Source organism: Choloepus didactylus, chromosome 5 (assembly GCF_015220235.1).
Source record: "Choloepus didactylus isolate mChoDid1 chromosome 5, mChoDid1.pri, whole genome shotgun sequence".
In the NCBI taxonomy this organism is placed as follows: Eukaryota; Metazoa; Chordata; class Mammalia; order Pilosa; family Megalonychidae; genus Choloepus; species Choloepus didactylus.
This window is the reverse complement of record NC_051311.1, coordinates 106,173,430-106,200,209: the sequence shown is the minus strand read 5'-3', so window position 1 is coordinate 106,200,209 and position 26,780 is coordinate 106,173,430. Positions and strand designations below refer to the sequence as shown.

Below are 26,780 nucleotides of genomic sequence, written 5' to 3'. Positions count from 1 at the left end.
TCACATGTTAATAATTCTGAAAGCAGGATGTGTCTAATAATCCATATCATAGTACCATTTCTCTTGCCCTATATATTTTACAATTTAATATCCCTGAAATTGGGTTAAATCTTATAGTTGATGGTATCGTAAAATTTGCTGACAATGAGTTATAGTAGTTCTAGAGTGTTAGAGAACAGAAATATCAAAAAAAGAGTGTGGGGAAATGGTAACAAGAACAAGAGACTGATGAAAACACCCCCACTGCCTAGGAAAAAGCAAGAATTTGCTAACTGAAGGGCCTCTCTGAGCACCGGGAAAGATAAAAGTCTTCCCCTACCCCCACCTCTGTCCACAGTGCTGTGAGACATTGCAGAACTGTGGTGTATTACTTGCAAGTTTGGACCTTGCCAAAATTTCTTTAATAATCCTTCACTCCTAAGCTCTTTTCCACTCACACTGATCTGCATCCTCTCCCTTTCCTCTCTGAGGCTTCATCTGGTCCTTGCTCTGTCCCAACCAAATTCCCCTATCATCAGCAAGATATTCAGTTATTTGGGATTTCAGTTTCCCTATGTGTTAAGTGAATTGAACTAATTGACTTCTAGTGGCTATTCTAGCTGTAACATTCATTGATGGTAAGGAAGTAAAAAACATGTTTTACAATTGTAACAGAGTTTAGGAAGCAGCTTTGTAATTTGGAAGCAGGGACCAGAATGTCACAGATGTGTAGGATATTTTTTTCAGTGACATTGGCAGCTCTATTCAAAAGGTGTTCCAGTAAACTTTAATTCATTCCAGACTGTCTGGAAGAAATGGAAGCAATTATCATCCTTACCCAGAATTTTGGCAATACTGACATAATTTTAACTTGAATAGAAATTTTTTGTCAGTAATTATCATCTCCAGTTTTAAGAACCATGACTGCTAGACCAATTAATTAGAAATTTCCTGATTAGTAATAATCTCAGCCAACAGAAAAATGTTGGAGAATTTGAAAGGAAAGCTGACAAAACAAAAATATTTTAGGCTAAGGTATTTTTATGTATTATAAGAAAATGTTTGTAGGCTACCTAATCATCATGTTTCAGTTCCGTATCCCTTAGTGAAGTCAGGAATTAGATATCAACCAGTGTCTTTATAAAGAACAGGTTCCTTTAAGTAACTCCCATTTCTTTTGAAAACAAAAAAGATTTGAAAATACAACAGTTATAATCCAATGTGATATTTTGCAAAGTATTAATGCTTCCTTTCAAGGGGAATTTATTTAATAATGGATCAGTGTCAATAGCTAGAGACATAGAGCAATAAAACTTGGAATATAACTATTTTCATCAGTGACCAAATAGTAGAATAAAGGATAAAGTTATTATGTTTACAGATTATTTCAAGTTAGGTAGGGTAGATACTTTGGAAGATAGGATTGATTTCAAAATAATCTTCATAAATTGAAGAGATAGCTAGGACCAAGCAGAATGAAGTTCCTTAAAGTGTACCCCAGAAATGTGCAGATGGAGAGTTTATGGTTAATATGATAATGTTTTAGCCTGTGCAGTGTATGCTTCACATGTGCCACTTGGATTAGGAGGCAGTAGTGCAAAGTGCAATTCAGTCATAGCACTGTGCCTCACTCTGACATCCTCAGGATATAGGAAGAGTATTCTGTTTTAGAATCATTGATTTTTTAATGCATTTTTTATTATGAACTTTAACATATATACATAACAGTGATAACTTTCAAAGTATGATTTAACAAGTTGTTGGAGAGCAAATTTCAAAGAATGTTATGGGTTACAGTTACACAATTTCAGTTATTTTATTGTAAATTACAACATATGTACAGAAAGGTGTTAACTTTCAAAGTATATAGTTAAACAAGCAGTTATATAGGTAATTAAAAAATATTATGAATTACAGTTCCACAGTTTTAGTTCTTTCCTTATTGTGAAATATAGGATATATTCAGAAAGGTGATAACTTTCAAAGCACAGTTCAACAAATAGGTATACAGCAAATTCAAAAAATGTTACAGGTTACAATTCTACCATTTGAGTTATTTCCTTCTAGCTATTCTAATACCCTAGCATCTAAATATATAGATATATATTTATATAAAGTTTCAGTATTCATAATCCTTTGTTAAATCCTATCTTGTCTGTTGCTACTCCTTCCACTTGTTTAATCAATTTCTTGATCTTCAAGGGGTGTCTAGACAGTGGGCACCCTAACTTGTTCATATTAAAAGGGGGTGTCGACAATATGGGGAAGGGGGCTGCATCTTATTTTTTTCTTAAAGAGGCTATTGCCTCTGAGTTTTAAGACATGCCTGGCTTGGGAGCACTCTGGTGGATTTAAGTTTCTGAGAGATAAGGCTTAATGACCTTAGGGACCTAGGTGTTTCGAGAATACTGTTGGTAAGGGCATGGCATACTGTGGCTAGACATTTGGGATGTCTAGCTGGAGCTGGCATAAGAGAAACCTCCAGGATAGCCTCTCGACTCTATTTGAGATCTCTTAGCCACGCTAACCTTATTTTGTTACCTTTCTTTTCACCATTTTGGTCAAATCAATCCCTCAATGCCAGGGCCAGGCTCATTCCTGGGAATCAAGTCCAATGTCACCAGGGAGATTCATTCCCCTGGGAGTCATATCCCACGCTGGGGGGAGGTTAATGAATTTATCTGCCAAGTTGGGCTTAGAGAGAGAAAGACCAAATCTGAGCAACAAAAGAGGTTCTCTTGAGGTGCCTTTTAGGCATAATTATAGGAAGGCTTAGCCTTCCATTTATAGCCCTAAGTTTCACAAGAGCAAGACTCAAGATTGAGGGCCTGATTTATTAAGTTGGGGGTTCCTAATTTCACATAACATATATTCTGTTCCAAGATGAACAACCAGTTTCTCACATTATCTTCACTTAGTTGTACAATCATCATCACTCTCAATTTTAAACATTTATCATAACATAAAATATCCCAAAGTTCTTATCAGCTGCTAGTTATTCATCCCTACTATTAGTATGGTGCTGGTAAGATATTCCTATTAAATATAGTCTATAATATGTAATGGGTTGTTTTTCCATATACCACTCTGCTGTTAACCATTTATACCAGTGTCATACCTTATATGTATATATCATGCTAACACTTATTTATATTTTTAATGCTACTCTCTGGGTTACTTGCCTTTAAACAACCACTTTCAAACATGTTCACCTTTAATGCAGCACTGATACTTATAATCCATTAGTGAACCATAATCACACCTGTCCATTCCCATACCATTTAGTTCACCCTCATTATCATGTCTGTACATATTAGATTATCATTCCCCCTTCGCTATCTTCTGTCTATCTCTAGGTCCCCTATATTCTACATTATAAGACACTGATTTTATATTGTTCAGGGAGGTCATATTAATGGTAACATACAATATCTCAGCTTTTTTATCTGGCTTATTTCAATCAGCATTATGTCTTCAAAGTTCATCCAAGTTGTGATATGTTTCAAGACCTCATTCGTTCTTACTACTACATAGTATTCCATTGTATGTATATACCAGATTTTGTTTCTCCACTCATCTGTTGAAGAACACTTGGATTGTTTACATCTCTTGGCAATTGTGAAAAATGCTGCTATGAACATCAGTGTGCAAATGTCTGTTTGTGTCACTGCTTTCAGATCTGCTGGGTATATATTGAGAAGTGAAATTGCCAGATGGTAGGGTAACTTGACTTCTAGTTTTATGAGGAACCACCAATCTGTCTTCCACAGTGGCTGTACCATCGTACATTCCTACCAGCAATGAATAAGAGTTCCAATTTCTCCACATACTCTCCATCATTTGTAGTTTCATGTTTGTTTAATGGCAGCCATTCTTATTGGCGTGAGATGATATCTCACTGTGGTCTTGATTTGCATTTCCCTAATAGCTAGTGAAGATGAACATTTTTTTCGTGTGTTTTTTAGTCATTTATGTTTCCTCTTCAGAGAAATGTCTTTTCGTATCTTTTGCCCATTTTATAATTGGGCAGTTTGTACTATTGTTTTGTTGTAGAATTTCTTTATATAGGCAAAATATCAGTCTCTTAACAGATATATGGTTTCCAAATATTTTCTCCCATTGCATTGGCTGCCCCTGAACCTTTTTGAAAAATTCCTTTAAGGTACAGAAACTTTTGATTTTGAGGAGTTCCCATTTATCTATTTTTTTCTTTCATTGCTTGTGTTTTAGGTGTAAGGTCTAAAAACCTACCTCCTAATATTAGGTCTTGAAGATGATTCCCTATAATATCTCCTAGGAATTTTATGGTACTGTTTCTTATATTGAGGTATTTGATCCACTTTGAGTTAATTTTTGTATAGGGTATGAATTAGGGGTCCTCTTTCATTCTTTTGTATATGGATATCCAGTTCTCCCAGCCCCATTTGTTGAAGAGACTCTTCCTGTTCCAGTTCAGTGGATTTGGGGGCCTTATAAAAAATCAATCAACTGTAGGTCTGGGGGTCTATTTCCAAACTCTTGATTCAATTCCATTGATCAATATGTCTATCTTTGTGCCAATATTATGCTGTTTTACCTACTGGGGCTTTATAGTAGGCTTCAAAGTCAGGGAGTGTAAGTCCTCCCACTTTGTTTTTCTTTCTTAGAATGTTTTTAGTACTTCAAGGCCCCTTCCCTTCTAAATAAATTTGATACCTAGCTTCTCCAACTCTGCAAAGTAGGTTGTTGGGATTTTGATTGGAATTGCATTGAATCTGTAGATCAGTTTATGTAGGATTGACATTTTAATGACATTTAGCCTTCCAATCTATAAACACAGAATATCTTTCCATCTCTTTAAGTCCTCTTTTATTTCTTTTAGTAAAGTTATGCAATTTTCTGTATAGAGTTCTTTTACATCCTTGGTTCAGTTTATTCTTAGGTACTTGATTTTTTTAGTTGCTATGGTGAATGGAATTTTTTTCTTGAGTGTCTCTTCAGTTAGGTCATTTCTAGTGTATAGGAACATTCCTGACTTTTGTGGATTAATCTTGTATCTTGCCACCTTGCTGAATTTGTTTATTATCCCAAGTAGCTGTGTTGTAGATTTCTCAGAATTTTCCAAATAAATGAACATATCATCTGCAAATAATGAGTTTTACTTCTTCCTTTCCAATTTGGATGCCTTTTATTTCTTTGTCTTGCTAGATTGTTCTGGCTAAAACTTTTAGCACAATGTTGAATAATAGTGGTGACAGTAGGCATCCTCGTCTCATTACTGATCTTGGGGGAAGTCACTGAGTACTATGCTGGCTGTGGGTTTTCCATATATGCCCTTTATCATACTGAGGAAATTTCCTCCAATTCCTACCTTTTGAAGTGATTTTATCCAAAAAGGATGCTGAATTTTGTCAAATGCTTTCTCACCATGTATTGAAATGATCATTTGAGTTTTCCCTTTCTATTTGTTACTGTGTTTATTGCATTGATTGATTTTCTTATGATGAACCACCCTTTCATGCCTGGGATGAACTACATTGGTCATGGTGTATGATTTTTTTTAATATGTCTTTGGATTTGATTTTCAAGTATTTTGTTGAGAATTTTTGCATCTATATTCATTGGGGAGATTGGCCTGTAGTTTTCCTTTATGATTTTGTTTATTTGGGTCTTCTCTCTTTTTGACTTTGTCAGTCTAGCTAAGAGTTTGTCAATCTTGTTGATCTTCTCAAAGAACCTACTTTTGGTTTTATTTATTCTCTCTGTTGGTTTTTGTCTTCTCCATATCATTTATTTCTGCTTTAATCCTTGTTATTTCTTTTCCTCTACTTGCTTTAGGGTTAGTTTGCTGATCATTCTCTAGCTTCTTCAGTTGTTCCATTAGTTCTTTGATTTTAGCTCTATCTTTTCAGTGTATGATTTTAGAGCTATAAATTTCCCACTCAGCACTGCCTCACTGCATCTCATGGGTTTTATGTTGTGTTCTCATTTTCTTTTGTCTCTAGATATTTAGCCATTTCTCTTGCAATTTGTTCTTTATTTAACCTCCACATATTTGTGAATGTTCTGGTGCTTTCATTGCTATTGACTTCCAGTTGCATTCCATTGTGGTCAGAGAATGCGCTTTGAAAAATTTCAATCTTTTAAAATTTTGAGGCTTGTTCTGTGTCCCAGCATATGATCGACACTGGAGAACATTCCTTATGCCCTAGAGAAGAATGTATATCCTGGTAATTTGGGATGTAAAGCTCCATATATGTCTGTTAAGTTTAATTCATTTGTCGTATTTTTTATGTTCTTAATTTTCTTATTGTTCCTCTGTCTGGTTGTTCTATCTATAGAAGAGAGTGGTGTATTGAAATTCTGCCATGGTTATGGTAGAAATGTCTCTTGCTTCCTTCAGTTTAGCCAATATTTGCCTCATGTACTTTGGAGCACCATGATTAGATGCATAACATTTATGTTTGTTATTTCTTCTTGGTGAATTGTTCCTTTTACTAACATACAGTGTCCTTTGTCTGTTATGACATCTTTGCATTTAAAGTCTATTTTATCTGGTGTCAGTATTGCTACCCCTGCTTTCTTTTTGCTGTAGCTTTCATGGAATACTTTTTCCATCCTTTCGCTTTCAATTTTCTTTTGCCGCTGGGTCTAAGATTAGTCTTTTGTAAACAGCATATTGATGTTTTATATTTCTTAATCCATTCTGGCAATCTATATTTTTAATTTAGGAGTTTAACCCATTCACATTTAATGTTACTTCTGTGAAGGCAGTTCTTCAATTGGCCATATTATCCTTTGGTTTTTAGTTTTCAGATCTATTTTTTCCCTATCTTCTTTTATCTTCTTTAAGTTACTCTTACTAATACTCTACATTTCTGTACCCTTATCCAGGTCTCTCTCTCCTTTCTTTTTTCTCAACTAGTAGAGCTCCCTTTAGTATTTCTTGCAGGCAAGTCTCTTGTTAACAAATTCTCTCAGCATTTGTTTGTGAAAATTTTAAACTCTCTCTCAATTTTGAAGGAGAGCTTTGCTGGATAAAGAATTCTGGCTGGCAAATTTCCTCCTTCAGAATTTTTAATATGTCATACCACTGCCTTCTTGCCTCCATGGTGCCCACTGAGTAGTCTTATATTGTTTCCCTTGTATGTAGTGAATCATTTCTCTGTTGCTGCATTCAGAACTTTCTCCTTCTCTTCAACATTTGACAATCTGATCAGAGTATGTCTTGGAGTGGGTTTATTTGGATTTATTCTATTTGGAGTGCACTGTGCATCTTTGATTTGCATATTTATGTTCTTTCAAGGGGTTGGGAAGCTTTTCCCAACAGAATATTCTTCCTAGCCCTTTACTCTTCTCTTCATATTCTGGAACACCAATGATTCTTATATTTGTGTGCTTCATGTTTCCCATCATTCCCTGAGATCCATTTCAAATTTTTCATTTTTTTCACCATTTTTTCTTTTATATGCTCACAATTCATCATCTGTCCTCTAGTTCACTTATTCTTTCCTCTGCCTCTTCAAATCTGCTGCTGTGTGTCTCAAGTATATTTTTAATTTGATCAACAGTATCTTTTATTTCCATATGATCTGCTTTTTTAAAAAAATTACTCTTTCAAATTCTTCTTTATGCTCTTCTAGGTTCTTCTTGATGTCCTTGATGTCCTTAGGCATCTCACTGAGGTTGTTTTGGAGATTTGTGTGTACTTCTTTGATTAATTGCTCCAAGTTCTGTGTCTTCTCTGGCTTTTTAACTTGGTCTTTTAGGGTGTCCATATTTTCTGTTGTTGTTGGCCTCATGGTATTTGCTTATCATGATAAGGTAATTTTAGTATATGCAGGATTATTTGAACATTTATCTATAATTTGGCAGAGCTACAGCTTGGTGGAGTGCATTTTCCCTGTCCCACCAGCAGATGGATTCTTAAGCCACCTCTTCCCCTCAAACCAGCTCTCCCCCTACTTCATCTAAGCACTGGGCAGGGTCCAAACCAGGTGGAAATCCAATCAGCACAATAATTTTCAGTTTCCCCTGGGGAATGCCAGACCTATTAGAGGGTAGTATGTTCTGTGCAGTTTGCCAGGGATTCCACTGTAGGGCACAGTGGTCCTGGCAATTCCTGGGGCTGCAAGTGGTCCACTCTGGGACTGTGGAACTGTGTGTCTCACCTTCCAATTCATATGCTCCACAGTTCCTGTCCACCATGCACCCCATGAGTCCCTTGGGTTGGGGAGGGTCTCCTAGCAGTTCCATGCAGTGCCCTTGTCTCTTGGCTGTGCACACCACTGGGTTCTGTGGAGGAAGAGTGGTTGAAGTCACAGGTCTACCAAATCCCACATTCCCTCACAAGAGATCCTGGCTGTGGGGCTGTGAAGGGTTATCTCCCCAGCTATCTGTTGAGATATATGCACAGGGCTTAGAAAGCTGCTTGCTCTGTGCTCAATGGCCAACTCTGGCCACCAGTCCCTGGCACAGGGGCTCTCAGCCACGAGTCTGTGAAGAGTTATCTCCCCAGCCAACTACTGAGAAAGGTGCACAGGGCCTGAACATCTGCTCCTTCCATGCTTGTTACCCAGCTTCAACCACCAGTCCCAGTCACAAGAGCTCTTGGCCACAGGGTTACGAAAGGTTGTCCCCTCAGCCAACTATAAGAAAGGTGCACAGGGCATGGAAGGCTGTTCCCTTCCACACTTGTCAGCTGGCTTCAACCACCCATCCCCAGCAGCATTTGGATCGAACACTCACCTGTCCTAAATGCAGTCCCTCTGCCTCTCCTAAATGCAGTCCCTCTGCCTCTCCAGCTAAGTTCTCACTATGTGGTGTAGAAGTCCCTGCTCAGCTGGTGGCACACTGGAACTGCTGCCCTGTCCTTTATCTAGTGTTTTTCGTGGAGGAGAATGTTCTCTGCCTCTCCTCATCTTCCCGGAAGTCCCAGAATCATTGATTTTGAGATCTTTTTTGCATTTTTAATCAGTCATTAAAATGACTTAGTATCACAGTAACATACAAAATGAATAAAGGAAAACAAAATTCTTGAAATCAGGCTATCCACCAGATGTAGCAGTTTTCACAGGAAGAAGTTGAACACATATCAAAATACAGATACATATTAAATATAGCAACACTACCCAGCTCAGGAAAAGACCTACTCAACTAATAAAATATTATGTTAGACCTCAGTTGGATTAGTAATGAACTTTTAAAATGAGAGTTGCTGATATCCTAATATTATGGGACATATTGAATTGAAACTTACAGTAAACCTTCAATGAAATTACACATTATTTCAAATGGTAATGTGATTGGCGTATTTGAGGACAGTTCAACTTTTCTCAGTTTCTTGAAGCCATTGTTAAAGATTTAACTCTATAAATAATTTTCAAATATGCTGTAGCTGTAGAAAGAATAAAATGAACCACCCTTTTCTTCTTTTGAAACTCCTACTCTAAGTTTGAAAATACGTGAAGGTGATTGTCCTGTCGCACCTCTGCTCTATTACTAGCCCTGAGATTTCTGTATGGCACATAATAAGGCTCAATTACTATTGAAAGACTGAATGAGATGATTCATATACAGTAACCGCCTTCAGTGTTATGATTTAACTGCACTAGTTTTTAGGATTTCATGGATTAATGAGATTCATATTCAGGCCTTAGGGATTTCACAGTTTAGCAGGAGAGTCAGGATTGAAAACAAATCATAACAATATGATGTGATGATTAAAGCTTGTACAAAAGACTGAGTTGATATGGGATGCCCATCTCTTGCCTTGGCAGATTGAGGGAGCATTCCCAGAGGGAGTCCTTCTCGAATTTCTGTCTTAAATAAAAAATAGTTTGATGAGTTTCTGGGGCATTTTCATTTTATTTGAGAATTTAGAAACCTTAGTTAAATCAGTGCCATCCCCTTACCTATTTATCCAAACTCTCATTTGTTCACTCTTGGCCCCAATATTTTTGACTACTTACTACATAGGAGGTGCTTGAGATATAGAGATAAATAGATGAATAAGACTATTCCCAAGAAGGCTTCATATAAAGAAAAGCATTTCTGTGATCTCAATGAATTAGCTAAAGCAGAAGGCAAACTTCCAGTTTCCAACCTGGCATGTAAGGAACTTGGAAGTTGTGTCTCCCATCCTAACAACAAGAAAAGGACTAAACAAACTGACAAACAACTTCTCTTAGATCCGTAAGAGAATGGAGGTCTCAGGGCAAACTACTATCCTGAAAACAGGAAGACAGATAAAGAGAGCCACAGCTTACCTGGAGAAGAAAACCAGGAAAAGAAATTCTATACTGAAGCAAGTACCCATTGGAATGTTTGAACTGTCATTGATGAATTGCTGGGTGCTCAGTGTGGACTAGTCTTAAGACTTAAAGCCTGGCAGTGGGGCAGTTTTAGGTAGACCCCACTTTCCTGAGTTTTACATCTAGGAGCCCTACCAGGTTCTCTCACTGTTAAGACTGGAAAAAAATTCCCCTCATGCTTCCAGCTGTGGGAAGCAAGAAACAACCATTTAAAAATATACCTAGAGAGATTTCCTCTCCATTCTCCTTAACAAAGGATTGCCCTCAAAATTATCTTTCCAGTACCAAAATGACTTGGGTTTTACCAGAGCCTAAATGACGTGGCAGAAGTGAAATACCAAACTCCAGTCCTTTCTAGACTTTGATGTGGAAGAGGGGAAACATCAAACACCACTTGGAGAAAGGAAACCCCAAACTTTAATAACCAACATTGAAAAAGGAAATACAGAACTCTACCCGCTAGCCTTTGACATGGGGGAAGGGAAATACTGAACTCCAGCTCATTCTAGCTTTCCTGTTTCATGTAAGAAAGGGAAAAAAAAGCCTAGAAGCACTTGTAAAGTCACAGCCTAGGGGCACTTAAAAACTGAAAACCTAATCATAAGATTATAGAATACTTCCCCCTTTCCTATGCCTTACCATGACATCAATAAGGCTCCTTGTAATAACAGGGGATTACAATGGAAGGAACTGCAAAGCTCAGACCATATTTAAAAACAAGTCTCTAGGAAAACAAAAGAAAACAAGGACAACAGAGGACATTTTAGTCTCTGACACCTATTGCTACAACAGTAAACAGCCTAGTTCCTAGCCAGATGAACATAAAACCTCACACACTAAAGGTCTATTTACCTCAGTTCCTTTTACCTGGCACTTCATAACCAGTTTACAACAAAAAATTACAAGGTATACCAAAAGACATAAAACACAGTCTGAGGCGACAGAACAAATATCATAACCAGACTCAGATAGGGGCAGAGATGCTGGAATTATCAGACTGAGAATTTGCAGTAACTACGATTGATATGCTAAGAGCTTAATGGAAAAAGTGGACAACATGCAGGAACAGATGAGTGATAGTAGAAGAAAGTTGGAAACTCTAGAAAACAGAAACAACACTGTACCAGAAATGAAGAATACCCTTGATGTACTTATCAGGAGATGCCCGAGGAAAGAATCAATGAGCTTGAAGATATGTCAATAGAAACTTCTAAAATTGAAATGCAAGGAGAAAAAGAAAAATGAAAAGGTAGAACAGAATATCTGAGAACTGTGGGACAATTATAAAAAGTGTAACATTTGTGTAATGAGAATACAGTAGGAAAAGATTGAAAGGAATAGAAGAAATACTTGAAGTAATAATACTGGCTAAGAATTTTCCAAAATTACTGACAGACACCAAGCCAAAGATACAGGAAGTACAGAGTGCACCAACAGGATAAATACTAGAAAATCTATACCTGGGCAAGTCACATTCAGATTGAAGAAAATCAAAGATAGAGAAGCTCTTGAAAGAAACCAAAGGAAAAGTCACCTTACCTATACTGGAACAAGGATAAGAATTAAATTGGACTTCCTTCAGAAACCATGCAAGCAGGAAGAAAATAAAGTGAAATATTTAAACCACCAACCCATAATTCTGTACCCAGAAAATTATCCTTGAAAAGTGAAGGAGAATAAAGACTTTCTCAGCAAACAAAAATTTAGGGAATTTGTCTCCAGTAGAACTTTCTTGTAAGAAATGTTAAAAGAAATCCTTTAGAGAAAAGTTAAGTGATGTTTCAGAAGCGCAGATCTACATAAAGCAGAAAGTGTGTTTGAGAAGGAATAGATGAAGGTAAGATAAAATATTTTTTCTCCTTCTTAAAAAATATAACAAAAGAGTTTGTTCAAAATAACAATAACAGCAATATATTGAATGATTACAGCATAGGGATAAATGAAATGAATGACAACATTATTAGATGGGATGGGAGGGAGAAATTGGGATTACCCTGTTATAACATACCTGCACAATCCATGCAGTGGTATAGTGTTAAAAGTGGACTTACATTAGGTGTAAATATCTATTGCCAACTCTAAGACAACCACTCAAACAATTTTAAAAAGAGTTACAATTGATATGCTAAGAGAGGAGAGAAAATGTAATCCTATTAAGTCCTCAACTGAAACCAGAGAAGGCAGAAAAACAATGGAAGACACACACACACACACATACACACATAGACACAAACACACACTCTTGCGCACAAAGAAGAAATAAAGAAAAGAAAAGAAACAAAGAGCAAGGACAAAATATAAAGCGTAAGTCAATAATATAAGACATTGTGACATGTGCCATGATAGATTTATGCACAGGGTCCCAAAAGGGGAGTTAACACAAACTAACTGTGGAAGAGGAAATATGGAGTGGTTAAAAAACAATTCCCAATCTTCTTGACCAAAAGGGGGATGCAAAATGAAACAAAATAAAGTTTCAGTGGCCAAGAGATTTCAAATAGAATCAAGAGGTCACTCTGGTGGACATTCTTATGCACTATATAGATAATACCTGTTAGGTTTTAATGTATTGGAATAGCTAGAAGTAAATACCTGAAACTATCAAACTCCAACCCAGTAGTTTGGACTCCTTAAGATGATTGTATAACAATGTAGATTACACAGGGTGCAGTGTAATTGTGAAAACCTTGTGGATCACACTCCCTTTATCTAGTGTGTGGGTGGATAAATAGAAAAATGGGGTCAAAAACTAAATGAAAAATAGGGTGTGATGGGGGGTGATGATTTGGGTGTTCTTTCTTACTTTTATTTTTTATTCTTATTCTGATTCTTTCTGATGTAAGGAAAGTGTTCAAAAATAGATTGGGATGATGAATGCATAACTATATTATGGTACTGTGAACAGTTGATTGTACACCATGGATAATTGTATGTTATGGGAATATATTTCAATAAAACTGAATTTAATGAAAAAAAAAATTCCCAGGTAAGCTAAATTGGATCTGGAAGGATGAGCAGGAGTTAGCTGAAACGGACGGTCTACAGGAAGGGCAAAAAGGACATTTTCGTGAGAAAGGAACTCCTTTTAAAAAGTGATGCAAAGGCCTGAGCACTTTTTTTATTCATAGAACTATAGTGTGTTAATGTATTTGAAAAAAAGTTGGGGTTTATATGTTGTTACGCTTTGCTTGTACTTTATTCTGAAAGTAACTAGCCAATGAGGATTTTAAGCAGATGAAGTTTTATGTTAAAAGGAATACTGGGGAAGAAGAGTGGAGGATACATCGGAGGGTAGCAACTCAAAGAGTTAGAAGGCATGTGGTATTTCAGGCCAAAAATTGATGAGTGTCTAAACCCATGTAGCATCAGTGGTGGTAGAGAAGTAGATAAATATTTTAGAGCTACCAAGGAGAAAAAAATCAACAGGATTTTGTTTTTGGATTATTTGTTTTTATTTTGCCTTGTTTCATGAAGAATAAGGCAGCTTATAGGGATATATAAAATACAGCAGAAAAATATCAGAAGATTATTTAACTAGCAAGAGGATTGGTGACTGATAAATTAACAATTGATAGGGGACATAGGGTTGATGAGAAGATGGTGCCTTGGCTTTTATTCTTGGAAAACAGACAGATGTAGTTCTTATTTACTGAAATAGGAAATAATACAGGAAAATTTGCTCACCTGGAGAGATGATAAGTTCATTTTTGCATCTATTGAATCAAGATATCTATAAATCATCCAGATGGGGTTACTCAGAAGATCACTGAATATTTTGTTTAAGATTCAGGAGAATTGTCTGAGAGATATTAACGAACAGGTGGTATAGTATCAAATGTTTGCTTCAAAAATGCTGTATTAAAACTATCCCAAAGCTCAGTAGTTTACAACAACAAGCACTTATTTCTTGCTCCTGTGTCAGTAGATTGGATGTGATTCTGCTGGACTCAGTTGAGGTAACTGGGCTCGTCTTCAGGCTGTAGATGGTATCAATACTGTTTGGTCAACAAAAATTTTATTCTTGTATTAATAGGATGCAGGTGTACAAATGAATAAAATGTAGTCCTGAAATTCAAGGAACTTCCTGATGAGAAATCTGTGCATCTAGAGTTATCGTTGAAAACCCTGTGTATGTCTATCAATTCGCCTTGGAAATACAACTGCTATAATTGTATGAGGTTTAAAATTCATGTGATCTGCTCCAAATACTCATTTTCCAGATTTCTTCCAAGGAATGAAAATTTGATTGAATGGCCCAATTTGAGGAGTTCCATTACTGTGAATCCATTATTTCACATCTGGTGTTTGTGGCTTTAAAAGAAGTGTCATCAAAGATTGCTGCTCTCTTTGGTGGAAGTGACAACCATCAATATAAAAAGGAAAACACCTAGAAAATTAGAAAGGAAAAGCAAATTTTGTATTGCACATGAGGTCTGAAAAGATGAAGATGGAAAATAGTTATGTGTGCACAGGCTTAAAAATCAAGGCATCTGAAATCATTACTTATCATTACTTTTTTTTTCTCTAAGTCTCCTATGCTATAGTTTATCCAGTGTTGCCTACAATTACATTTACCAGATTCTTATAAGCCAAAGGATACATAGATGTAGCTTAAATATCCTTAGGGATCAGCTTCAGAGCACAACAAACAAGTTTAACATTGAAAGACCCACAAACTTGCCCTGATTTTAATGTTATGCTTTTATAATTTATCTTCTAATTGAGATGAAAAAAAAAGTTCTGATTTAGGTCTTTTTTCCTTTGAACTCCCATTATGTATCTTTATATACATACCTATTTTAACATATGTTGAGTTGCATTATTTTATCTTTTTTTTACTTTGAGAAGTGATTAGTTTATTCATCCATGAACTGAATATAGCTACACAAATTAAGACTTAAAATATTTTTTAAATAAATGGACAAATGAGTAAATAAATATGTGCAGGTATACTAATGAAGAAATAATAGTAGGACCAATAATATAATTTTACTTTCTTTTATCTGCCTTTTGACTTTCATAGAAACACATGTTAATAGAGAAAGTTAAGATCATATTATTAGCGTTCTCTTGCAAGAAAAAAATGGGATAGAAGCATATAAAGTGGGTATGGTTGAAAATGGGCACAAATTAGGAAAATTTTATAAGCTAAATGGAATTGGACTTTTGTGAGTATCAGTTATTTTATTCTTCTAGGATTGGGATATCAGGCTAAAAGTGGTGCTTCTCCTTTCACAAATTTGTTGTAACTAGGAAAAGAGGGTCTCCTATTGCAGTGGAGATCAAAGAGAGAAAGAGATTGCAAGAAAAAATGGGAAAGAAGCATGTAAAGTGGGTATGGTTGAAAATGGGCACAAATTAAGAAAATTTTATAAGCTAAATGGAATTGGACTTTGAGTATCAGTTATTTTATTCTTCTAGTATTGGGATGTCAGCCTAACAATGGTGCTTCTCCTTTCACAAATTTGTTGTAACTGGGAGAAGAGGGCCTCCTATTGCAGTGAAGATCAAAGAGAGAAAGGGAACATGTCTATAGAGGACATAGTGACTACAAATCTTAGGAAGGGGGTGGGATGGGGGTGGGGGTGTTCAAAATCCAAAATTGATTTTTTGTTTTATGAAATGGAAATAGGTGTGTAGGCATTTAGCTAGAACACTCTTCAGACCCATTAAGACTCGAGGAGGAAAGAATGAAAAAGAAACAAACAGAAGTACCATCTTCATAGTGGAGAAGAGGATTCTAAACAAGGAGCCAGACAGTATTTGTTGAATTTTGCAACTTAAGGAGAAGTAAAGATTGGAAAAACTCACATATAGTATAAAATATCTCATAAGGCATTTGTGTGAACTAAAGAGAATTCTACTGGCTTGGAGCAGTGTCTTGTCCTTCTTATCATGAACTTCTGAGAATTAGCTGGGCCAGAAAGAACTTTAAGAAAAAGATGAATAATGAACAGAAAGAAACCTGTGCGGAAGTAGAGGGATAACAGAAACAAATGAAGAACATTCATTTAAAAATTTTTCTATGAACCAAATGAAAATTGTGACCAAATTCATGGTTATGGATTAGAGAATCTTAAACCTTTTGTTCCTTGGAATAAAAATTCAAAGATAAACCAGAGATTAATGGAGAAGCAGTGACAAAAGGATGCAAGAGGAGTATGAATAAACTTTCATATGTCTGAATTAATTTATAACAAGAATATTCATTGCTGCATTGTTTGGAATTACATAATAATGGAAATAAGACAAATAATATCCATAATGCATGTCAGGCTAAATAGATTATGACACATGCATGGTATGGACCACTACAAAACCATTACAGATAATGAAATAGCTCCATATGAACTTATGTGGAAGGAGCTTCTTGATATCCACATATAAATTGTTAAGGGATAGAAGCAGGGTGCAGGATTATATGTATACAGACATACATAGCTGTATGTCCTACGGGGTGCTTTGTTTAGATAGAAAATTTGAATGTGGGCAACAGAGACTATGTCATTTGTTGCTCAGCTAATAATGACAAAGTGACTTTTTCCATGTGTTTGGAAATTGGAGGAAAATCCCATCATCTAGAAGAATTTACACTTGAAATCTTAATTAGATTTTTAACATTCATTAATTGATCAGGTTTACCCTTTGCGTGTGCAAGCATTTCAGAACAAGATAGAAATAAATGTCTCGTTAGCCATCACACATCCTCATAATACACTACTGAGGGGCAATTTCCCTGGATTTTGTTTTGTGTGTAGTCCAGCCTTTCTGAATTAAATCCTTACTGCTATTTGTAATGACTTTCAATTAAAAAGGTCATTTGTAGCCTAAGTTGGTAGTTGATGTCTGTTATGTGAGCAAAGCATTCTCATTTACCTCTTAAAAGAGCTTTTTAAAGTGCCAGGGGAGGTAATGCACTGTTAAATCCTGACTTTTCAGAATAATATCCTAATTTTACATGTTGGGTTATAGTAAATGATTTGCTGGAAATATAAATGTATAAGTGTTTGAATGAATTTTGATGGATGTTGTTTGAAGACTTGTGTGCTGGTTTTAATCTGTTATGTACCTCAGAAAAGCCTATGTTCTTTTAATTCATCCCTGTGAGTGCAGACCTATTGTGGGTGGGATCTTTTGATTAGGTTGTTTCCATGGAGATGTGACCCAGCCCATTCAGGGTCGGTCTTAATCCCCCTGCTGGAGTCCCCTATTAGAGGATAAAAGCCAGATGAAACTCATAGAGCTCAGAGAAGCTGAGAGAGAAGTTTGCAGAAACATTTGGAGACAGCCACTGAAACCAGAAGCTAAACCTAGGAGGGGAACAGCAGATGTTGCCTTGTGCTTTTCCATGTGTGCTTTCCCATGTGACAGAGGAAAACCCAGCCTTTCCTGAGAAAAGGTATCCTTTTGTTGATGCCTTAATTTGGACATTTTCATGTCCTTACAATTTAACTTGTAACAGTAAATCCCCATTGTTAAAAGCTAACCCACTGCTGGTAGATTGCATTCCAGCAGCTTTAGCAAACTGAACATCATGTGTTTGGACTGAAAAACAAAAAGAAAGTCCCATTCATGCAAACAGAAAAATAAATTGGAGAGCTTTAACAGAATATCAGTTATAGCTATATATTTTTTGTATCTAGTTTATTTATGTGACTCCAAAGATTAAATTAACATTTCATGGATAAATTATATATTTTTCAAACTGACACAGGTTCCAGATCTTCATTCATGCCATTAGATTTACTTATATCAAAATTATATTTGTTAAAAATTTATCAAAGTGGGTAAACATTTTCTATTGTGGGCCTCTGAGCTATACAAAGGTAGTTAAATGAAAGTCAGAGAACAGAACTGTGGAAGCACACTCCTGGAATGAAAGAGAATGAATGGATAGGGGGTGGGTAAATGAAGAGAAAGCAAGGCAGAGAGATAATTATCAGTAGAGAGTCAAAGATGCAAAGTGTTAGGTAAATTATTCTTGACAACTCTTCCTTGAGGCTGTGACTTCAGGGTGTCATTACTTCTTATCACTACTCCTATTAAATGCTCTCTTTAAGATTTCATTTATGCTTTTTCCCAAGTAGTTCTCCAGGTGAGATGTTTTTCTTTGATCTTAGAGGTGGGACCACATCAATTCTGACTTAATGATCCCTGAATCTGACCTCCAGATGAGAAATCCACACACACACCACCCCCCCCATGCATTTGTCATGTTTCTTTTCACATATTAAAATTTAATATTTTTCTCTTCACTTCTTCATTAGAAAAGGAGTCAGGGCATAGAAGGGGCATCACGGATTATGATAGGAAAAGGTCCAATTTATTATTGTCCAAGATCTTTGAAACACAATGAAGTTATTTTCTCTTTTGTAAATTTGGTTGTCTTATTTAAAACCACTTTCTTTGAGAGCATTTTAAGTATAAAATGAAGTTATGCCTGTTAAATGGGCAGATGCAACATTGCCTGATTATGTTTTAAACTTTAAGAATGCTATTATCCCTTTTATAAATTCTGCATTTTAAGATTTAATTATAAATGAATGAACCAATTAATAATAATTAGAGGATTGTGACATTTTGGGATGGCTGTGTATTGTGCATGAAATGTTTACATTTTACCTTTTTTCTTTATTGAAAATTATGTTTTAGAACATACTTTGCTTGTATTTGATATATTTCACCATAATATTATAGTCTAGACTCTAGACCAAACTCCCAGACCAATTTACTCTACCCACTTAATTAGTTTCTAAACACCTAAAAGGTACTCTGCCTTTAAACATCCATTCTACTTTAAGCATCCCTACAAAATCTAGAGAATTTCTTTGAACAGTTTAAGCTCTATCTGCCAAGTATTTAGCACAATTTCATTTTAAGATTTGTATGTAAAGTTATTCTCTGTTGAAAAATATTAGGCTGAACCATATGAAATTGCCATTTCTATAGATAAAGAATGGCCAAGCATGGCAATTTCATATATTCAGTTGCCTATAAAATTATGTTTTGGGCTACATTCAGACCCTCAAGACAACACTATTTATTCTTAAATAAGTAAAATCACAATAAATTACAATGTACCATTGTAGAACTATATCTGTGTGTATTTATATTTATTTATATTATACCCCACCCAACTAATTACCTGTAAACAACTAATGACTAGTTGTGAATTAATTGATTTGGAAATATTTTCAGGGATTGCATTTAAAATTCGTAGAGACCAAGAGATTGTTTTTTTATCATAGGAGAAGCATTTGTTTCTTGAAATTTTTTGCTTCTCACTCTTCGTATTTCTTGATAATTAAATTTTTGTTTTATTTAACAATTCAGATACTTTAAAGCAAATAATTAAAACTTATGAGTTGCATGTTTTCTTATCTTCTACCTGTTGGATACTTTAGCTAACACTGTATATAGAGAGAGACACACATCACTGTATGCAAATAAAAATCTAAATGAATCATTATTTTATAGAAAGCTCTTTAGTAGTATTTAAGGCCTCCTATTACCTATTGAGATACATTCATATTTCCTAAGATGTGATTAAAAAAAAAAAAACTGTCTCTGTTAAAGTGCTGTTTTAGATGTAGGCTATAAAATTTGGAGAGATGAACGAAATTCTTTTCAAGTTGCAACTAAAGACATATAAACCACCATCACATTCTCTAAAATATTTTTATACAATTATAATGGCCAGAGTTGGAAGATGGAGAATTTAATTTCTTATAATTTTCTCTTATCCAGAATAGTGGAGAGTGGTCTTCAAATGTAAAACCACAAACAACAACAAAATGGATTTTGATAAACTGTCTGGCCACTCACTTTGAAACGTCAGAGTTTCTAGATTCCTGCGTCCAGTTTTTCAGGTGATTGACAGCCATGTGTGAGAAGAGTTACATGATTCAAATGATTGATAGCCAACCATCAGGAGGACATAAGGCACAACAGAGCTCTGCAAGAGGAACAAGGGAGAAGATTATTTTGGTCTGTCTCCATTGAATTTAGTCACGAACACAGTTTGCTCTCTCATTTGAACTGTTAAATATGCATGACCTGTCAACAAGTGTACCTTAAATAAAAAACACCCAGTCCTTCTTCAGTTTGTTCTCATTGTTTACCATATTGTCCATAATTAGAATGATAAATATAGATGATAGTAAACATGGGCTGAGTATTTTAGTAAACTGATTTACATTTCAGCACATCCTAAATCTGCAGTACCAACTGCAAATCAGACCTAACTGAAAAAATGTATATTCAGTTCTCATGCTGTATTGTTGTGACACAAAATAACTATTCACACCACTCACCTGATACAACATGATAGTAAGATACATTTATATGTGATGTGATTGATGCTGTACATTAACAGTTTTTATTCCTCAATCCAACAGCAGTACACTCTCCCTAGAAACACACACTCTCTCTCTCACTATGAATGTGACAGTGGGGATAGTGAGAAGGGAAAAGTGCTTCTATTTGCAACATGGACAATTGATAGGACTGGAGTCATTAGAACACACTGTGTATGTATGTGCATATGCATGTGTGTCGTATTTACTATCCTTCTAGTAAAATTCTTTAAGACAAATGGCAGCATGATAATTAGTGTTGTGACCCTGTTTCATTTGGTATAGTTGCTCCCTTGTTCTAGAGAATCAAGTAATCTTAGTGGCATCAAGCCTAGATAGTCCAAGTAGGTTTTAACTCCTTTGCCAATTCTGATCAACTGCTAGTGAGTGACTATTTGGAGAGTTCTATTGAGAAAGACTCTGAAATCAAGGCTGACTCCTCAGGATTCTGTGGTGTAATTACTTGGAATTGTATAATATAAGTGTTTGAATGGCAGTACCCTTAACATCTTATGTAACATTTGTAATCTCATACATCTCCTTGATCTTCCATTGGAGAAACCAGCATTTGAAAAATGAATAACATTTACTGAGCATTTCCTATATGCCAGGCCAGGCTCTCTGCTAAGTATGTTATAGGGTATTATTTCATTTACTCCTTGAGTGCAACTCCATGGGTAGTATTATCTCTAATTTAAAATGTCACAATTAAGTCTTACAGAGATTAATTTACTTGCCTAACACACATCAGTAAAGTCAGGACACAAATCCAGGAAGGATACTCCAGATCCCACACTAAACTATTTTGCTGTGCTGTCATTACTACCTCCAGGTCAACAGTACCAGAATTAGAACCCAATCTTCTGGATTCTGATCTATTGTTTTTTCCAGTAATTAGTTTTAGTTGATCACCAAGGATCTTAGATTAAATACAAAGGGCTACTATTTTTTTCATTTGAATTACAACACTCTGAAAAATGGAGTCATGGACTTTCAGTGTTGAAGTGCTTCAAAGGTTATCTATTCCTACCATCTTCTGATGTTTCTGTCTCCCTTACAATATCATTATTACAAAGCTCCTTAGCCTATGGTCAAACAACTCTGCTAACTCAAAACCCACCATTTTCAAAGAAACAATTGCTTTATATACAAATATTGTTTCGAACTGATGTTTACTTTTATTTTTGCCTACTAAGAACTACTTCTAATTCTTAGGGATATGTTTATATATTTGATCTCACGTCACAAAACATTCAGAGATGCTAGTTAGTGGAAAGAGTTTTATTCAGGGTGGTCAGTTAGGTAAGTTCTAGTCCTGATTTTACTACCCAATTCTGTAACCTTGTAAATACATGAAACACTTAACCTCAGGTTTCTAATTTGTAAAACAAAGTTAATATCTATAATTCTGCTCCAATCTGCTCAATTCAGCAAATATCATTGGGAGCCTTTTGCGTGACAGGTATTGCAGGGGGTTGTGATACCAAGATAAATAAACTAGAATCCTTGTTAGTATAGGAAACAAAAGTATATAAATAATTATAATAAAACGTGATGAAGATGTTTAGTGTGCGGACATGGAGGAGAAGAAAGAAAACCTTTAGGACGCTTCTGAGCCTCAAGTAAGAATACATGCTAAGTGTGCTTTGAGAACAAAACTACAAAAAAACAAGTAAAATGTTATGATAATTACTGTCGATAACCTATATATGCCTCCTAGTCTCTTATTCTTAGAAAATTAGAAATTCAAGAGACTTGGAAAACAAGATATTAATGAATTCTTTAAAACCTGAAGGTGATTTTAGTAGGAATTAGTTACAATTAAGACCATCACCTCTAAAGGCACTCTAAAGTGATTATTTGTAACCTGATACAATTATAGTGCTTTACTTGGTTATTGCAGTAGATGAAGCCTTTGCTCTCTAGATTGGAGGATCCACAGATTTTAGAAAGTGGGAGCTTTAACATGTTGGTACAGGGCCATAAAATCATTTCTCTGTAATATGAAATGCATAATACGTAAATGAAACAAAAGCAAATCATGAATGGAAAAAAAAGTATACCAATTCTATTATACACTGAAAAACACAAAAAATTACTGTGATGGTTAATTTCATGTGTCAACCTGGCTAGTTGTGGTGTCCAGTTGGTTGGTCAAGCAAACACTGGCTTGATTTTTACTGTGAGGGTATTTCATAGATGGATTAGCATCTATATTCAGTTGATTTCATCTACAATCAACAAAGGAGATTGCTTTCAAAAAATTGAATGACGAACAGTTTCTGACTTGGATCACTTTTGATTATTTTGGGCCAGTCGGCTAACCCAGGATAGTCTCCCATGTCAAGGCCCATAATTTATCTAATTTGTGAAGTCCCTTATACCATGTAAGGTAACAACATTCATGGGTTTGGGGATGGGGATGAGGATGTGTGGGGGATGTTATTCAGCCTACCACAGATCTGCAGATGCCACAGTCAGATTGTGAGTTCTGGACATTTTGAACCCTAAAACTTGATTGAACTTTTCTACCTTCACAATAAGGAGGGGTGATTGACAGAGCTTTAGAGGTGCTGAGCAAGGGACAGAAGGACATACAATCTCTCTTTACTTTTCTACCAAGTCACATTTCACTAAAGTGACATCATCCCACTGAAGAGAATGAGAGAAACTTTGAAATGCTGCTTTGCGCAGGACCCTGTGATGCTGAGATCCAGAAGAGCTTTTGTTCTTATCTTTATTCCTCAGAAGGGAGGCTGTCACTCTGTGGGAAACCTCTTTGAAGCATCCTCAGCTTTGGGGTTGCTGAGTGCAGGGAGTTCTTAAAGAAAGCACCATTCATTTCATTTGCTATCAACGAGGAGAGTTTAAGTTCAAAAGAATGTTCTCTCTGTTTTCTTGTCTTTTTGTATATCTATTAATAGGACAGAAGGTGATACAGTGCCAAGGTTCTGAACAAGAGTTTGTAAGAGATTCATGAGATTAATGAGAAAAGAATTAGGTTACTAGCTTTTTAATCTCATTTGTACAATTATGAAGTAACTCAGTGGAGACATAATGACCCCATGCATTTTAGTAGGATCTTATTCTTGAGGATATTAGACAGCTTTTAAAAGCATTAAGCCACAAATCTTCACATTTTAATTGGCAAGAAGGTGGGAAAACTATTATCTCCATTTCAAAAATAAAGGCTACATTTGTGCAAGTGTCTAAATCAATCAGCCTGATTTTTTTTTTCCTTTTTTTCATTATGTTCATACAGATGATCATTTAGTATCACATTTGGATAAGGTTTGCAACAGAACGGATCATTGAGCATGGTTAAACCTAGTTGTGAAGTCCCTTTGACATGACTTGTGGGAGCTCACGCATCTGGCAATGCAGGAATACACAAAAGCTGCTAAAATTTGAAAGCTGTTGCTGAGTGTTGACACAGTTAAGGTCCAGAATCCAATGGTTGAGTAAATAGCAAATATTTAGGAACAGTGAGGTGTGCTGGACTTTAGAAAAGAGGCATTTCTCTCTTTTCAATTCCCTGTTAAATATAGGTGGTTCTGGACTTACTAGAAAATGACAGAAAAAGGATCAGACACTCCTAAGTGTATTTCAGGATTACTGAGAGATTCATAAATCAATTTCCAGGTCTTAATTACTTGAACTCATTGTCTTTTCCTAGTAAGTGCCACCTTCTGATAATTTGATCCCTTGTATGCACAAATGCAATGCCATGGACTATTATTTTAAAAAGATGTCTTTTGATTCACAGCTGGCACCTGCCATAACCTGTGTCTTCCAGATCTATCAACAGTCAGTAATTTCAGGCTTTCCATTCCAGTGATAAAGCAAATATCCTTCATTCTCAGAATTTAATCATGCTTCTCCCTATGGAAATGAAGAAGTCTAATACTTCATTAGTAAAAATGTTTTCTACTTTTATTATTTTTAATTTTTTACAATTTGTTTGGAATTCAGGATGCTATTTCTCCAGGAAGATAGAAAGTGATGATTAAAGTAATTGATCATTTTGGCAAGCCTCCTGGATTCCTTTGAGCTTCTGGAGGAATGGAAAGATGAGGTGTGAAGAGGTTCTTTTGTCTGGTGGAAGTGAAAGTAGAGAGGTCACTAGGTTGTGGCATGTTTGTAAGTTAGGAGAGACCTGGAAATAATTTCCATTCAGTAGTACTTTTATTTCTCCAAGCAAACTCTGAGAGTCCAACACAAGCTGTGATAAATGGATTTGCCTCACCTTTGGCAGATATTTTATAATAAGCTAGAGGGATGCTGTTGGACAACCTTAGCACATTTGTTTTATTTTTTTGTCCTTTGATAAACTGTGCTTATTATAAGGTAATAGGAATTAGGTACTCTATACCTTTCTAGAATGAGTATATTTTATTACATCCTTTCTGAAGGGTAATTTGACCAAATAGGTCAACAGTCTTAAAAATGTGCATAATTCTTGAAGCAGCAATTCTTGAAATAATCACTGACACATGCAAAGATTGATGACCAAGGTTGTTCTCTGTTGTGTTCTTAGTGATAGTGCAAAATAAAAAACAGTGTGTATGTTCACAATGGTTTAAAAGTATTGCATCAAACTGGGTCCAATTAGGAGATAGAAATCAGTCAGTAGTTCAGTGGTGACACCCTAGGGTGCAGGTAGAGACTGAATGGGAACCTCCTGGGCTATAGGTGCGCTGCTCAGGTACCTTCAGAAGGAATCAGGGTGCTGACAAGGGTGAGAGGCCTTCAGGGCAAACAGTTTTCTGTGTCAAGAGAGCCATAGAAAGATTATCTTCAGCCCGAGGTTGCAAGTTTGCCAAGTGAATTGCATGCTGTGTCCATAGCTGAATCAGAACTTTACCAGATTTCCTCACACCCACGCTGCTGACCTCCCACCCTGTGCTCCAGCTGGAAAACACAGGAGCCCCTTCCCCCTGCAGTTTCCCTCTACTTAGAGAGCTTAACTTTGTGCTCACTTTAAAGGAGAAATATGTAAAGGAATTCCATCTATTATCACAAAAAATATATTGAGGACTGAATTTGGAGGTGAGAGTCAATAGTTACTAACTGGCACATGCATATAAGTGGAACACATGATGGTATTATGTAAAGCTTACAAACTTTGAATATAGCTAGCTCTCTGGAGTAAAAGGGAGGGAGGTTTGTTTACAGTCTAGTATAAAAGCTTTGACTTGCCTAAGTTTCGAATTTCTCTTCATAGCACAACTCACTTTATGCTCAGATGTCACCTGACTTTCTTTTATTCGCCCTATGGAAATTGGGGAACTGACCCAGCCGCTTTTGCTGTGAGTCTGACTCTGACCAAGGAGTTTCTTGTCTTCTGCCAGCAACCATGGAAATGCGGCACGCTAACTTGTTAAGTTGCAAGTGGGGTCAAACCTCAAACTCTTCTCAGTTCTTGACTCTGACTGACTGACTGACTAACTAACTAACTAACTAATTAACTAAGCAGAATATTGTTTCAGTCTCCTGGACCACTCACACAAATACCATAAAATGGGTTGGATTAAACAATGGGAATTTATTTGCTTGGGGTTTTAAGGCTAAAAGAAAGTCCATATGAAGGTGTTATCAAGGTACTGCTTGCTCCCTGAAGGCTGTGGTGTCTGGGGCTGGCTCCCAGTGATCCTGTGGCCCTTAGCTTGCCACATGACAAGACACGTGGCAACATCTCCTGGTCTTTCCCTTCTCTGCCGGGTTCGGCTTCTTACCTCCTGTGGTTTTCTCTCTTTCTGCCAGAATTTCATTCTGCTCATAAAGGATTCCAGTAATAAAGTTAAGACCCATCCTGAATGAGGTGGGCTATACCTTCTTAACTGAAATAACCTCAACAAAGGGTCTTAGTTACAATCGCTTCACACCTACATGAATGGATTAAATTTAAAAACATGTTTTTCTGGAGTGCATACAGATTCAAACCACCACACATATATTCCAGAACTGAGAGGTGCTAAGAAAAAGATAAAGTGGGAGAATGGCAGAGAATGACCAGGGGTACTGATTTAGCAAGGTGGGTAAGGAAGGCTACTTTGAAGAAGAGCCAACTCAAAGTTGAAACATGAATAACAAGAAAGAAGCTGCTATAGGAAATTTTCAATGAAGAAAATTATGTGGTAGGAAGGGCAAATGC

The 26,780-nt window shown here is 36.1% G+C and overlaps 1 pseudogene; it reads right to left on the bottom strand.

Moving 5' to 3' along the window:
* The window catches only part of LOC119535400, a 41,276-nt pseudogene that overhangs the window by 2,386 nt on the left and 12,110 nt on the right, over window positions 1–26,780 (bottom strand).